General features: G+C 38.2%; 1 pseudogene; it reads left to right on the top strand.

Annotated features, from left to right (window-relative positions):
* Positions 1-2,367: 2,367 nt before the first annotated feature.
* Positions 2,368-9,658, top strand: LOC148573720 (uncharacterized; annotated as a pseudogene).
* Positions 9,659-17,354: the final 7,696 nt, after the last annotated feature.

Raw genomic sequence — 17,354 nt, 5'->3', positions numbered from 1 at the left:
AAACTTCAAGCCTAGTTCACTAGCTTTTTCGAAAGCAATGAATGAATGTGTTGCTCCCGAATCAAATAAAGCATTTAAAGTTTGACCAGCCATTTCACAGTTACCTCGGATAAGTGTCTCGGATCCCTCAGCACCTATAGCTGAGGTGGTGAACACCCGACCAAACTGCTGTGCCTTCCCGGCACCTTGTTTCTGCTTCTTCAAACAGTTCGCGGCCTTATGTCCCACCTTACCACAAGAATAGCACAAGCCCCACCCGGCTTTGCACGGGGCTCCCGGATGGTGACTTCCGTACCTAGCACATGCTTGCTCACTCTGAGGCTGCTTCCTAAGTCTCTTTCCTTGGGAGTTGTTGTTGTTGGACTTCCTGAAGGAGCCTCCCCGCTTGAAAGACAGGCCTCTAGGTGCAAAGTTCTTCCCTCGGTTCTGTGGGAATGACCCCTTGTGACTTCCTCTCTCGGAAGCCGCCTTCTTAACACACTCTTCAGCAACCCTACTCTTGTTCACTAACTCGGAAAAAGTTCTAATCTCCATTGGTCCCACTGAACTGAAGATATCACTCTGGAGTCCTCCTTTATACTTAATGCACTTTCATTCCTCATAGTCCCCCGGAGTCCCCTGACACATACGGGAGAACCTGAACAGCTCCTCAAACTTGTCTGTATACTCAGATACGAACATAGTACCCTGCTTCAGCTACAGCAACTCAAGTTCCTTGGCCGTCCTGGCAGAAGTTGGAAAGTATTTCTTATAGAACTCCTCCCAAAAGGCATCCCAGGTGATATAGTCATCACCCTACTGCAGGAGACGTCAAACTCCTTGCCACCAATGCGTTGCTTCCCCAGTGAGCAAATAGGTAGCAAACTCAATACGCTGCCCTTCAGGTACTACCTGCGCTTGCAGTGCTTGCTCCATAGCCTGGAACCAGGTGTGGGCTTCAGTCGGGCTAGTATTCCCCTTGAACTTAGGTGGATTAACCTTCAAAAATTTTTCCAGTGTCATCGAGCCCTGAGCTCTGCCTCCGTCATTGCCATGGTTGTTCATTTGTTGCCCAAGATACTCGGCAGTGGCCTGCATAGTCGTAGCCATGTTCTCCAACGCCGTCATAAAGTTCACTGGGTCATTAGGGTTAATCTCCGGTGCATGAGCATTAGTACGACCTCTCCCACGGCCTCTACCATGTCCACAAGGCGCCATCCGGTTTCTATACACACCAAACAATCGATATTAAGTTGATCAGTCTCAATATCGGAAGTCTAGTGCTTCAAAGTCCCAAATGCATGATCATAAACGTTTATGCCAGGTATGTCAAGCAGATATACTAATAGCATATAACACACATACAGAGAATGCACAGAAGCATAGTCAGTCCGTTCCTCAGGCTCTATAGGAACAAACTGCTCTGATACCATAATGTAACACCCTACCATACAGAGTCCTATGCTTAAGTCATAATTCAGAGATGGCAAGGTATTACGACCTCTAAAAATTAAAATTCAGTACGTATAATAATATGAATAATGGTTATAACTAGGAGCATTTGAAATAAAGGGGTAAAACAAAATCGTAACTCGAAAGCGCAACACTCTGATCGATAACATAAAGTAACAGATAAAGGATTAAGCTAAAATGAGATTATATATATACAGAGGAGTGTCAAAAACATGAATATCAAAACTCATAATACGGTTGCGAAGATAACCGGTCTGAGCATAGCAATATATACATGTAAATAAAATAGGAAATCCCAAAGGAAAACCCAAAGGGACATAAATACAGAAAACCTATTCCCCAAAACCTCCTATAAGAGGAGTCATCACAGTTTGTATTATTTAGTGGAGAAAAAGTATCTAAGCAAAACATATAAACCAAAATAGAGTCCCAAGAACAAAGGATCTTCGCTAATTCAGAAGTCTCCAGCATGCCTCATCGAGAAGTCTCACGTCCTGCATCTAAAAACCACAAAATCCGCATGGGTGAGAACTGGAGATTCTCAGTATGGTAACAGTACCCACATATCTAACATGTAATGTCCTGGGAAAGCCAAAGGCAATCCTAGAACTTCCACCAGATAAACTCAAAGCTTATAAACAAGCTAAACCATAAATGGCAACTGACTAAAGATTCTTCAGTCTAACTAATACTTCCCTTTCCTAGTCTTTCAAACCTCCCAACCACCAGAAGGAGTATAATATGGCAAACACTGTTATATCAGACAAGAGATATACAAATAGAAAACAGGTACGGCATTTAGACAATTACCAAGTAATATGTAGTCAATTGGTCAATCTCAAACAATTTATATAGTATGCATATGATGAATGCCTGTCCCTAATGGCTGATGATTAGGGATGGCAACGGGTACCCATGGGGGCGGGGACATGCCCCCCACCCCCGTCCCCGCCTCTAAAAACACTCCCCGTCCCCGCCCCGTCTCCGCGACGGGTGACGGGGACCTGGTCCCCGCCGGATATTCGGATATCCACAGGTTTGAAGGAAGAAAAAATAGAATCAATAAAAAAACAATTCAAAATAAACACAGTAGATGTCCCAATTTTACAAATTCAAACCCTAAATCAAATTTTACAGCAATAGAATTTAACTCTAAATTCAAATTTATCAACTAACAGAATCAAAACCATAATTCTAAACCCAGAAATCAAACCCTAAACCCAATTTCATCGATGAAAAATCAAAATAAACACAGTATATGTCCCAAATTTACAAATCCAAACCCTAAATCAAATTTTACAGCAATAGAATCTAACTTTGAACTCAAAATTATCAACTAACAGAATAGAAACCATAATCCTAAACCCATAAATCAAACCCTAAACCCAATTTCATCAATGAAAAATCAAAATATATATTAAAATCAGTTTCATCAATAAACAGAAACCAGCTATGGAGCAGAGTTGTCATCATCTTCGCTCAACAAAGGCGATGTTGGAGAACACTTGTCATTGACGTCGCAAATCTGAGGTGTCGTCACAGAGCAAAGGCATTGTGGAGCAGAGGCATCGTGTTGAAGGGCATCATCGTGTTGAAGAGTTGTCGCTGATGTTGCAGATCTGAGACATCGCGTAGAGAAGAGGCGGCAACGACGAAGCTGTGAGCAGCGAGGGCACAATGAGAGGAAGAAAGTGAACGGCGGCAGCGACGAAGGAAGGTAAGGGATGACGACGTGAGGGACCGAAGGGAAGAACGCCGGCGATGCAATGAGAAGGAAGAAGGACTAAAGGAGGCGGTGAATGGTGACCGGTGAGATTGAGAGTGCGAGAGAGAGGCTCTTTTGAGAGAGCGTGAGAGAGCGACAGAGAGAAGAGGGTCAAGTGAGGGAGTGACGGTGAATTTGTAAATTAGGGTTTTAACTTATATATATATATATTGGTTATTTTTGTAATTTTATATATATAGATATTAAACGGGAATCCACGGGGCGGGTACCTCTATCCCCGCCCCCGCCTCGTTTGTTACACAGGTACCCGTACCCGTTCCCCGTGGAGAGAAAATGCTCCCTAAATCTGCTCCCCGGCGGGTAAATCCCCGCGGATACCCGCCCCCGCCGGGGAAAATTGCCATCCCTACTGATGATATCATCTGTCGGTTATATAGCCAACCCGACAAGTCCTGGTAGCTAACCATTGGACTGTCCCTCTGTCGTGCATTTCCAACTCGAGTTATCCTCGATCATCATCATGATTATAATCATAATCCATATCCAACACCCTCACTGGTGTATATTCACGGGGGCGAGCTCATCCGGAACTTTCACAGTGTCCGGCCACACTTACGACATAGGGTCAGTAGAGTATCGAGTCTCCACCTGAATCACGTGGTGGCTAGCCATTGCTTTCATCCAGGGAAACTCGTATCTCAGATAGTGGAAGTGCAACATTTACATTTCATTCAATAGCATATATGCATTTATACTCGGCCATAATCAATAATGGCTTCGCCGAAATTCGGCAATAACTCAGCCATCCGGCTCATAGTTCAATTTAGAACTAGTCAATTCATCAACATATACAGCCCTTCGGCTCATGGCACATAACGCACTTCCACCGCCATCCACCGTATCTCATATAATCATCTTTGATCATCATTGATCATACATTTTCTCCTTTCTTCATTCATAAGTTACCACATCCCCTAGCTCCTTTCTCGTAGCTAGGAATCTCATAATGATTTAAGACATAAGAGGTGAGATCGGAGGTTTAAAAGTATGAAATTTGGCTTTAAAAACTCAAAAATCAACTTTGGGATGAAAACAGGGCCACGCGTGTGCGTCGCACACGCGCATGTGTGGAACGCCACAAAAACACATCGACGCGTACGCGTCCCGCCACGCACACGCGTGGATGGAAGAAACGACCAGTGACGCCTACGCGTCACTCACGCATACGCGTGGGTGCGTTTTGTGCCCTAGACACAAAACTAGCACAAAAGAAGCACAACTCTTGAAAATTTTGGCTGGGCAACCATTTTAGCACATCGACGCGTACGCGTGGGCCACGCGCACGCGTGGATAGTTAAACTCTGAAATGACGTGTGCGCGTCGGCCACGCATATGCGTGGATGTGCGTTCTGCTAAAAATTTTATTAAGTTGAAAAGCTGCATAATTCACAGTTTCACATACCACTCTTCCGACGGACATAACTTCATCGGTTTAAAACGTTTTTTGCCCGTTCTTCGAACGGCATAACCACCCCGGATCCAATTTTAGTCCTAAATAAATTTGGCACAAAACAAGGATCCGTCCCATCAAAGTATGCCCAAAAACCACATTTTCATTCAAAAACCACAAAGTGTCATTTTCAAAACATCCCAATTCCAACCCTTTTCAAAATCATGGGAAGTATACCAAAAATCAACTCAAGCCTCCTCAATTCACGCATTAACACTTTACCACAATTCACAAAACTACCATCCAACCATTTTATCTATTTCAATCAAATGGCTAATTTACAAACACATTAACATGTCATACATCATTCCTCATTCCAATTTCCAATTACACCATTCCCAATCAACCATCATTACACATAACCCACATCATACTCACCATCAACATGGTTTCACCTATAATTCAACCTCAACCATTCATCAAGCATATATCACAACATGCATTTTTTTCATATATCACACCATCAAGGCATTAATATTCATAATCACATATATGACCACATCATATATCTCAACCATTCAACAACATCAACAATTCAATGCCTATCTTAGGGCCTCTAGCCTAAGTTTTCACACCACATTACATTTTAAATACAGGAAACCGAGACTATACTTTAGCCGATTTCTCCCGCTCAACCGGAGCACTTCCAAATCACTTCTCCACAAGCTTTCAAGGTCTCAACACGTCCAAGAACATATTTTTATCACATAAATTCCTTTTTAAGCTTTTTAAAGTCTCAATCAAGCTTCAATATCCACATACACACAACCAAAGCCACAATCATCATACCCATACACAACATCTCAATACCCAAACATTATAGAACAACAAATTACACTAGAGTTGAGAATCTTACCACACCCAAAGTTCAAGGAGACAAGATTAATCTTCTCCTTCAAGAGAGTTGAGTCCTATAACATCAAAGAGCCTAAAATCTCAACACATTTCTCCATGAAACTCAAAATTTAGGGATGAATAACTGAGTTAAAATCGTGGCTTACCTCAAGAATAAAGTAGTGGATTTTGTAGAGCTCTTCGCGATGAATTCGTGGCCGCAAACGGTGCGGCAATCGAATCTCTAGATCAAAAGTTATGGTAGATTGAAGATCAATCAAGGGTTAGAACTTGAGAGAGTGTTCTTCCCCAGCAAAGGATTCGATGGTCCCAAAACGTTTAGACCATTAAATGGTCCCATAACAAAACATGTTTTTAAGTTTTTTAATAACTGCTAAATAGTCCTTATTTACTGAGTCCATATTTGATGGTGTATTTTGACTCACTTTGGATGGATTCTAGCACATGAACTCACACTTAAGCACCAAAATAACATACTTTTGTGTTTAATCCTAGTTTGATCCTAAATGTGAAAACATGCAATTTTGTGCTTTAATAGAGCAATTCAATCCCACTTTTGTGCCATTCGATGCCGTGATATGGTTTGTGAGTGATTTCAAGTCTTGAAGGCAAGAATGGAAGGATAAAAGTGGAAGAAAGCATGTACAAGGGAGAAAACATAAAGAAAATAAGGAAAAGCACACACAGCGAAGTGTGCGTGCGCACGGCCCTGCGTGCGCGCGCACAAGCGAGAATTTTCATGTGTGCGTGCGCATGAGCACTTGTGCGTACGCATAGGTCGATTTCCAGCCGCGTGTGCGGACGCACACGTCTGTGCGTCCGCACAGGTCCCAACAGGTGATTTCATTAATGATGCACATGCTTCGCGATTTCTGAGGCCTCTTGGCCCATTTTCGATGGCTTGGATGCTGAATTGAAGTGCTATATAGAGGAGAGTTCAACACTTATCAAGGGGTAACATTTGGAGCAATTTTTACATAGTAATTAGGAATAGGAGTAGTGTAGAGTAGATAGCTCTCCTAGGGTTTATCAATTTCCATTGTAGCATTTTATAGCAAGCTTTGATCTTTCATTTTACTTCCTTAATTGTAAGTACTCTCAATTTCCTCTTAATTAAAGCATTTTCATTTCCGTGGTTCAAGTTACTTTGTTTATATTACAATTTTGTGTTTCTTGAAGTTTTGATTAATGAATTTTATGTTTCATGCTCTCTTTATGTTTGATTGCTTGTTTATGTTTGGTTGTGTTGATAATTGGGTATAGTTTTCCAATTTCCTTTATAATTTCTCATGCTTTACTTTTATGCACACAAGGTGTTTGTGAAAATGCCAGCTCTAGATTTTGAGTAGATTTTTCCACCTTGGCTTGTGGTTTGAGTCCCTAGGATACTAGAGTCATGATGTCCGACATTTAGTGGTAATTCTTGGGTAGTTAGTTGATTCTTGTTTCCGTTGACGCTAGCCTTTTATCAACTAGTTTGGTAAGTTGGTTAGGACTTATGGATTAAGGTCAATTATGCTTGCTTGACTTACTCCTCGATGGTTGGGGTTGACTAGGTGAGATTGACTCATCATAATTATCATAGTTGTGGTTATGGCAATGATAGGATTCATAGATTCTCGTTCCCAAGTCAATGCTCTTTTATTGCATTTATAGCATTTTAACTAATTTTGATCTTATCCTCTCTTTACTTGCACAAATTCTAATTTTGATCATCTATTTGTTCTTTTATTGCTTAGTTCTTTTAATCTTTCATTAATTGCTTGAAAACCCCATTTTCCTCACAATCGAAAGAGAACACATTTCATTTGCATTCCTAGGGAGAACGACCCGAGGTTTAAATACTCTCGGTTTATATTTGTTTTGATTTGAATTTAACATTTGATTTGGGAATTAATTGTCGGTATAGACTATACTTTCAACGACGAAATTGTATTTTGTGAAAATCTAGATCGACGATAAAGTCATTGCATCAAATTTGGCGTCCGCACATGACCTCGTGCATCCGCAGAGGTCAATTTTCGAACGTTGATTCGAAAAGAGAGGGAGTGTCGCATTTCAGTTTCCTCAGTAATCCTTTCTTCTTCTTTTCTTCCCTCTCTGAAGATTACCACTCACCCCTCCTCTTCACGCCACCACTTCCCTCCATCCAACCCCGTCGCACCCCAGCGCCACCGGCAACCACCGCCACCGTCGCTCACCCCTCCATTTCTCTCTTTCTTTTCCCTCTTCTCCTTGTTCTACATTCCCTTCTTCTTCTCTTCCCAGTCACCGAGCCAGCCCTAGGCCGCGCCCCTTCCTTTCCGGTGAGTAGCGCCCTGCAGCGGCGAACCCCCTGTGCCGCTGCATCCCTCCCTACCTCGCCCTCACTTCCTTTCGTCTTCTTTTCCCTTCTGCATTACAGGTTCGAGCCCAGTTTCCCTTCCCCCTGTTCCACTTCTTTTCTGCTGGATTATCTTTTCTGCTTCTTTCTTTACTACTTTTTTATTCTGTTATAGTTATTAGGTGGTATTAGGATAGATGACTTCTGTTCTCTGGATTGAATGTGTAATGCTGGCTGAGTCTTTTTGGTTTGTTTTCTGGACTGGATGATGTTGGTGTTCTTACTTGAACGGTGACTGCTGCCATGTATATTGAACTATGCTTGTCGCTGCTGAATTTTGCACATGCTATGCTTATTGAAATGCTTGAATGGGATTTTTGACTAACTTTCTATGACTGGTCACCATAACTTTTGGTTTTCTTGCCATTATGCATTCTTAGTTCATGCTTGTGCAACATATTCTGTTAAATGTAACTGCTGTCTGAGATTATTTGCTTACTGTATTCTGTGCCCCTGCTGAAAACATCAATCTGAGCTTCACTTTGCCCTTGTGATTATCGTGTTTGATGACAAATTTTGCTGAGCATATCATCCTTTAATAATTAACACGCCATTATGCACTTCTTTGCTGACTGTGTCCTACAACCAATTTGGATTGGTCTTCGCATCTTTGATCATTCTATTTGGTATATTTAAGTGCATAACATGTTAGCCACTGCATTATGCGCTGATTGCCACTTATTTTCATGCATACACCAAACTAGCCTTAAACTTCTAATTCTGAAACCTGTTTGGTGACATTGGCAGCAGCACATACATTACTTGAGCAAATGCTTATTCATGTATCCTTAACATTAGTAACCATACACATAACCACTTGTTTCCTTTAAGTTTTTGGGCAATGGAAACTTTTTTTCAATCAAGCATTGCTTTGGACAAGAGATTGTGTATATGTGGTCACTTCTTATCTTTTAAGCATGAATATGCATAGTCTTTCACAATGCACCTAAGTCATATACATGCTTTCTTTGTTTGTTCACTCATTCATTTGTTACTTAGGTTGCCTGATTTTGGGGAAACGCATTTTCTTTAAACATTTAACTATTTTAAACGTATTTTCTCTTGATTGATGTTTGTTTATTTGACTGGCCCTTAATTGAATTATTTGATTATATCCTTCTTCTTTTTGTGATTTTCTCTGTTCCCCTAAGTGGTGCTCTGTTTTACCTTTCTCAGGATAGCCCGCAAAGGAAAGGAGAAAGCCAATCTTTTGGCTCGTCCTCCTCCTCCTATACCTCCAAGTGACCAACCAGACACCTTTATAAATGTTGAAGCCCAAGAATAGTACAAGAAGTTAGAAAAGCGCGCCTTTCATTATGAGAGGAAGCTAAACCTGCCTGAGAAGTATGCGGATGCCATTATAAATATAATCAATTTTTACCAGTGGAAATTCGTAAAATTCGACCCGGTGGAAGTAAATGAACATCAGGTCAAAGAATTTTACGCAAATTTCCTAAATAGGGATGCCCAAACCATTTTTCTCAGAGGTGTCACCTTGGACACCTCTGATACTGCTTTAGAGGCCCTCTTAGGCATCCCGCATATTCCTCCGGCTAGGGACGCTTACACTCAAATAATGAAAGACGTGTCACTAGGTAAGATTTTCTTAGATGTGGTCCTGGAAAAGATTGGCCAGCCTGAGGCCAGATGGGAGTATAGCAAGGAAAAGCAAGCAGTCCCATTGAGCATTGCGTGCACGGATCTCAACCCGGAGGCAAGGATCTGGCAGTAGATCATTACCGATTACATCCTTCCGAGCACGCATGCCACGCATATCAGAGTTCGTGTGGCAGTGATACTATGGGCTATTCTGGAGGGGAAGAGGATCTCTGTTCTTTCCCTTATCAGAGAGTCAATGATGAAGGTGAACCAACAGCTGAAATTCAACATTCCCTTTTCATCACTGATCACCAGATTAGCAGCCTTATCGGGTGTCGAGAGACGTCCGACAGACCGGACGTCTATCTACATCAGTAAGCAGCCTTTCCTACCATACGGAGATTATGACGGGCCACCCCAGAAGAAGAGAAAGACCTCTGAGCCTTCATCAACCACAGTATAGCCATCAGTACCTCCCACAGCTCTTGTACCCACACCCCGACCTCAGACACCATATGAGTTGTGTCGAGATATCCTCCAGGCCGTGCACCGTTATAAGCGTCGCAGCGCTCACCGCTTCCAGTGGATAGTGGCGAAGTTTGAGGGTAGAGACCCTGGGCCACCTCCTCCTGATACACCAGAACCAGAGGCCGAGGAGCCTGCATCTGAGGAGCCAGTAGCTGAAGCTGGCCAGGTCGTCGAGCACCCAAACCGGAGACCAGAGGAGCCTACGATTGAGGAGGTAGTAGTTGAGGAGCAGACAGTTGAGGAGCTTACAGCGTATATGGTTGAGAAGCCCACAGCTGAGCAGCCCAGAGTCGAGGAGCAGGCAGCTGGACCTGAGCCGAGAGTAGAGATGGTAGTTGAGATACCTAACCTGACACTTGAGCAGCCGAGAGCTGAGACCACCCCAGTGACATCCCGAGAGCTGATTGTATATCACCGTCATCATCAACACCCATCACCTCCTCCCAGTTGATTTTCCCAGATTCATTATTTTGGCATGGAGGACCATGCATCATCTAAGTGTGGGGGAGGTTCTACTATTGTTAGGTGTAAATATTCTCTTCCGAACACTTGTCATTTTAGTTTATTTTCAGTTCTTATTATGCTTTTGTAGATACTCTTAGTACTTTAACTTATGCACTTTTAACTTTGGTATATATATTAGTTGTTTCTGGTTATATCTAGCATTGCACTTTCATTTTTCAGTATACATATACATATCGCATTCTATTTTGCATGGTATATAGTATAGAGTTGGATTGTGATTGGATGATGTGAATAGCTTATGCCTAGTTTATCTCAGTCCTAATTGTTCATGTTACTTTTTGCTTGTTGAAAATTAGGAGAAAAACTAGAAAATTTTAAAAAATTTTGCATCCATCACAACATACATACCTACATATATAGGAAATAATTTTGGTGAAAAATAACAAAAATTTTCAAGAATTTTGTTTCAAAGGCATTCTATTGAATTGACTGGAAAACTGTTTTTCAAACTTGCTTGAATAATTTTCTCATGGAACATAGAAGAGTAAAGAACAAATACCTTGTGAGTTTTGAGCTATATTGAGTGGTTACACATTTTAACCGCTAATTTTTGTTCTTGTGTGATATATCTCTTCTATGATTGTAATCTTGGTTTTGCTTGATTCTTTATTTCCAGTGATTGATGTTTTGAATTGCATTGAGCATGATTGAGGCCATCTTTGTTTAAAAGCTCACTTTTCCATATAGCCTACCCTTTGCACTTACCATTGTTAACCCATTTGAGCTATATTTACCCCATTGTTCTTGACTTTAGCACATCACAACCTTAAGCAAAAAAACATGAATTACCTTGGATTACATCATTGATTAGCTTAGGTTAAGGAAGTGTGTTTTATTTAAGTGTGGGGAAATTTTGGAGAAACTTTGGTAGTGATTGAAAAAGGTTATTTCTGGGTATTTCATTAAAAATTTTGAAAAATGGGAACAATCATGTATGAGCTGCTTAATCATATGCATTTTATCTTCACAAAAAAAAAAGAAATGAATAAGAAATGCATATGCGAGGTGAATGATGAGCCATACATGAGTGTTTGTGAAAAAGGAGTTAATGGAAGGTTAGAATTGCATTTTGTGGTAATTTGGTTGATATAGGTTGGGTTGGAGACTTAAACTAATCAAGGATTCAATTGCATTTAGTCCACTTAACCATATCTATCCCACCTTTACCCTAACCCCATTACAACCATATGAAGTCCTCATGATAATTGCGTTCATGCATCACTTGTTGTTGATTGTTTGATGAAAGGTAAATCCTTGAAAACATAATTAGAGGAGACTTGAGTGATTAAACCCCTAGACACCGAGTGCTTAGAGTGTATATACACCTAGTGAGGGTTCAATTACTCAACTCTATGTTCCCATGCTTCTTATCATGTATTCTTGCAAGTTGCTTTATTTTCAATGAGTTGGATCAATTCTCTAGATTTTGGTTGCAATGGGGTATTTCCTTGCTTTGCCTTATTTGTCCATACTTGCTTGGGAATTCGATTGTTTGTTTTCACCAATTTCATATAGATACTATAGATAGATACATAGGTATAGATCGTATTTACATACTTGCATGCATTTAGATAGTTGCAGTTAATAAGTTGATTACCCCTTTGATCATTCTCCTTATTAGTTTAGCATGAGGACATGCTATTGTTTAAGTGTGGGAGAGTTGATGAGTCCATATTTGATGGTGTATTTTGACTCACTTTGGATGGATTCTAGCACATGAACTCACACTTAAGCACCAAAATAGCATACTTTTGTGTTTAATCCCTAGTTTGATCCTAAATATGAAAACATGCAATTTTGTGCTTTAATAGAGCAATTTCATCCCACCTTTGTGCCATTCGATGCCGTGATATGGTTTGTGAGTGATTTCAGGCCTTGAAGGCAAGAATGGAAGGATAAAAGTGGAAGAAAGCATGTACAAGGGAGAAAACATGAAGAAAACAAGGAAAAGCACACACAGTGAAGTGTGCGTGCGCACGGCCCTGCGTGCGTACGCACAGGTCGATTTCCAACCGCGTGTGCAGACGCACACGTCTGTGCGTCTGCACAGGTCCCAACACGTGATTTCATTAATGATGCACATGCTTCGCAATTTCTGAGGCCTCTTGGCCCATTTTCGATGGCTTGGATGCTGAATTGAAGTGTTATATAGAGGAGAGTTCAACACTTATCAAGGGGAACATTTGGAGCAATTTTTACATAGTTTTACATAGTAATTAGGAGTAGGAGTAGTGTAGAGTAGATAGCTCTCCTGGGGTTTATCAATTTCCATTGTAGCATTTTATAGCAAGCTTTGATCTTTCATTTTGCTTCCTTAATTGTAAGTACTCTCAATTTCCTCTTAATTAAAGCATTTTCATTTCCTTGGTTCAAGTTACTTTGTTTATATTGCAATTTTGTGTTTCTTGAAGTTTTGATTAATGAATTTTATGTTTCATGCTTTCTTTATGTTTGATTGCTTGTTTATGTTTGGTTTTGTTGATAATTGGGTATAGTTTTTCAATTTCCTTTACAATTTCTCATGCTTTACTTTTAAGCACACAAGGTGTTTGTGAAAATGCCAACTCTAGATTTTGAGTAGATTTTCCCACCTTGGCTTGTGGTTTGAGTCCCTAGGATACTAGAGTCATGATGTCCGACATTTAGTGGTAATTCTTGGGTAGTTAGTTGATTCTTGTTTCCATTGATGCTAGCCTTTTATCAACTAGTTTGGTAAGTTAGTTAGGACTTATGGATTAAAGTCAATTATGCTTGCTTGACTTACTCCTCGATGGTTGGGGTTGACTAGGCGAGATTGACTCATCATAATTATCATAGTTGTGGTTATGGCAATGATAGGATTCTTAGATTCTCGTTCCCAACTCAAGGCTCTTTTATTGCATTTATAGCATTTTAACTAATTTTGATCTTATCCTCTCTTTACTTGCACAAATTCTAATTTTGATCATCTCTTTGTTCTTTTATTGCTTAGTTCTTTTAATCCTTCATTAATTGCTTGAAAACCCCCTTTTTCTCACAACCGAAAGAGAAAACATTTCATTTGCATTCCTAGGGAGAACGATCCGAGGTTTAAATACTCTCGGTTTATATTTGTTTTGATTTGAATTTAACATTTGATTTGGGAATTAATTGTCGGTCTAGACTATGCTTTCAACGACGTAATTGTATTTTGTGAAAATCTAGATCGACGATAAAGTCTCTGCATCAATAGACAATGACAACCATTATCATCGTCTCCAGATTACACAGGAGTACACAATAATATTGGGGAAATAATAGTTTTTTTTTAATTTATAATGAGAAAAAATCCTGGCCTTATTCCTGTGTATCTGTGTATTTCTGGAGACGATGATAATGGTTGCCATTAATGTTGAAAAAGCCATGCTTGTTATTGGTGTATTTTTGTGTACTCCTATGTACTCTTGTAGACGATGATAATGGCTTAAAAATTTGAGTTCCGTTAGTTTTGAAAAAAATTCAAGTGAAATTCGTCTGGGTTAGGCAAACTCTATTAAAATTATAGAGTTCAGGAGGTCAGGCGAACTCTATAAAAAATATAGAGTGCGGCTAACTCGCCCTAAATAAAAAAAATCGTATTTGAAAAATTAAAGTTGAAAAATGATATTTTTTTAAATGATAAGCAAAAATGATTTTAGTGTTATAGGAAGTGTACTAGAATTTTTTTCATTGGTAAATTTTGAAGATGTCAGGTATATTTACGGACATTGAGATGGATGAGTAATACTATGAGGACAATTACATTAATCAATAAGAAGAGCTAGTATGTGACCAAGATATGATGGATAAACAATATGAATCTGAACAAAATTTTGGAGATGAATTTACAATCGATTGAATTAACTAAACCCAGATTGCTTTGATGATTTCAATCGATTGGGTAATATGACCAATCGATTGAATAAGAAAAACCCCACATGCCTTACAAAATTCAATCGATTGAAGTTTGGGAAGCCTGGATTTCAATTGATTGATTTGTGCATCCAATCAATTGAATTTCTAAAAAACACGATATATTTTTTCAACCCAATATGTATGTAACTAGATTAATGATAAAATTATGATCAATTAGGATTGCAAAATATTTATTACAATTAATGGAATATCTAATTTATTATTGTTTTAGTTTTTATTCTCAATAAACATGATATATGAATGATAAAATAATAATTTATAAAATAAAAAATAGATTTATAATTAAATAATATATAAAGGATTAATTTGTAATTAAAATTAAATAAAGATTATTTAACAGTTATTAAAAAAATTTAAAAATATGTTTTATTATGGGACCATTTAATGGTTCAAACGTTCCGGGACCATCAAATCCAGTGCCTTCTTCCCCCCCCCCCTTCATTCTCATTTCAGCGTGTTTTGTGTGTTGTGAGGAGAGAGTGTGTGCTGAAAATTAGGGTTTTGGTTTAGTTAGGTTGGGCCAAGGGCTCAATATGGGTCCGGTTGGTCTGATTTGGCCCGTTCGGTCCAATCTTGGTCCGATTTCTATCAAATTGGTATCGAAATTCTTGTCTCAATCTCTTCTATCATATTAAGCTATAAAAATCACATTTTTGGCTTTATAGAATAAATTCTCATTTATGGGTTAATTAGTCATTAATTAACCGGATTTTACATTGGACACAATGTTTTGGAGAGGCTGTAGTTTTAGGGTTTGAAAATTTTGAATTTGGAAATTAGAAACAGATGAAAATGAGAGGTTAAATTCACTGTATATGTGAAGAAGATTCAATAATTATGTGAGATGAAAACAGTTAAATTTGTATAAGTATTGAATTGAATTTGTATTATGGTTGAATTGAATTCTAAACTTATTTGTTTGTTGGGAATTTATTTTTTTAGTTTTTTAATTTTTTTTAAATCGGCAGATATCCGTGGAGACCCCGATCCCCAGCAAATATGGAGTACCGTTACCTGTGACGGAAATGGGGCGGGGACGAGAACAGATTATGGGTGGCGGGGGCGGGGGACGGGGGACGAGGGGCGGAGGGCATGTCCCCACTCCCATTGGGACCCGTTGCCATCTCTAGTAATTGCTCACTTATTATAAGTTATTACATGAGAGAAGTTGTGGGTTCAACTCTCACTTCCTTCACTATATTGATATGAGAGTACTGTCTAAGAGAACGATGACAATACAATTTTTTTATATTTTAAACAAAAGAATTAGAAGTTCGATGATTTAGAAAATGAAAAAAAATACAAAATAAATCTTATTTGAAAATTCTTATAATTTGCACAAATAATTTACCATAGTTAACTTATTTAAGTTTTAAACTCAAATTAAAAATAATTAGTATTAATATGATAATTCAATTCAATTATTCCAATAACAATCAAACATATTATAAAAAATATTAATCTTTTATTTTAAAAAAGATGAACTAAAAATCTCCTTATAATTTTCCACTTGAATTAAAATCTTAGTTGTAATCCCCATGTATGTTAAGCACTTATCAAACGCCCACTTACTAACAAGACTCATAAATCAGTCAAATATCAAAGACAATAATCTTTGACCATAACAAAAGAGGTAGTCCCTATTGTTCTTAGGTAGCGTTTGGTGGAGGGATAGAGACAGAAAGATTGAGACTGAGAGATAGAGATTAAAAGATAAAAACAGAAATAAATTTCAGTATTTTGTTTGGTATAAAGTAGAAAATAGAAATTAAAATAAGAATGAAATTCTAATTTAATTTGTACAAAAGGTAAAATTAGAATTAATTAATTGAAATGAGGATAATTTAGGTATAAAATGTTATTAAAGTTTCAGTCTCTGTCTCTAAAAATTTCAGTTCCCTGTGTCTTTACTTTTTGAAGGTACTGAAATATTGAAATTTTAGGGACAGAGACAAAAATTGTAATATACCAATCTTTGAACGAACAAATATAATACTAAATCTCAATTTTTCAGTCCCTGTTTCAGTACTTCAGAACAAACGCTAGCTTACGGATGGAAAGATAATCGACACACAAGAGAGAGAGAGTAAGTATGTTTGGGAAGCATGCACGAACTCCAAAAAACTACTTAGGTTATGATGTTTGCATGACTACTGTTTGAAGCATTGTCTAGTCTTATTACAATCTACAATCTGTAACTTTTATATATGAATTGAAAACTACATGAAATCCCATAACTAAACTCTCAAGTCACAGCAAATTAGGCTATCAGAATGGGCCCCCTCTGATATCTGAAAACCCATAAGTAATGTAAGCAATAACAATAGTGTCAAAATTGTTGTTGCAATCGTATTTGCTGTGTAGATAAGAAATTTGAATACATAGTATAATTTTTCTAACATTCATCATTTATCACTCTATCACGCTAAAATAGACCATGAATCTTACATTGAGTATTTTCCAAAATCCATTCTAAATAATCCAAAATCCGTTCTAATAAATTAAGGTGTTTTTTTAAATAAAAATTTAATTTTAATGCACAATATAAATTGATTTTCTATGTGTATCTAATTTTGTAATACTACGTCAACAAAAAAAAAAATTTACTTTAATTACGTAAATAATCATCTAAAAAATTAATATAATTGAATAATCGTATAAAATATTTGTTATGTGTATCAAAATTAAACTAAAAAATAATATTAAATGTACAATATAAAAGTATTAAACAAATCTAATATTCAGTCAAAAAAAAAAAAACAAATCTAATATTCAACATAGATGTACACCGACATAAATATACAGATATTTCTATATAAACAAAGGTGAATAAAATACAATAA

Source organism: Arachis ipaensis, chromosome B2 (genome assembly GCF_059453495.1).
Source record: "Arachis ipaensis isolate K30076 ecotype BB chromosome B2, ASM5945349v1, whole genome shotgun sequence".
Classification (NCBI taxonomy): domain Eukaryota; kingdom Viridiplantae; phylum Streptophyta; class Magnoliopsida; order Fabales; family Fabaceae; genus Arachis; species Arachis ipaensis.
The sequence above is the reverse complement of the archived record's forward strand: the minus strand, read 5'-3'. Positions and strand labels throughout refer to the sequence as shown.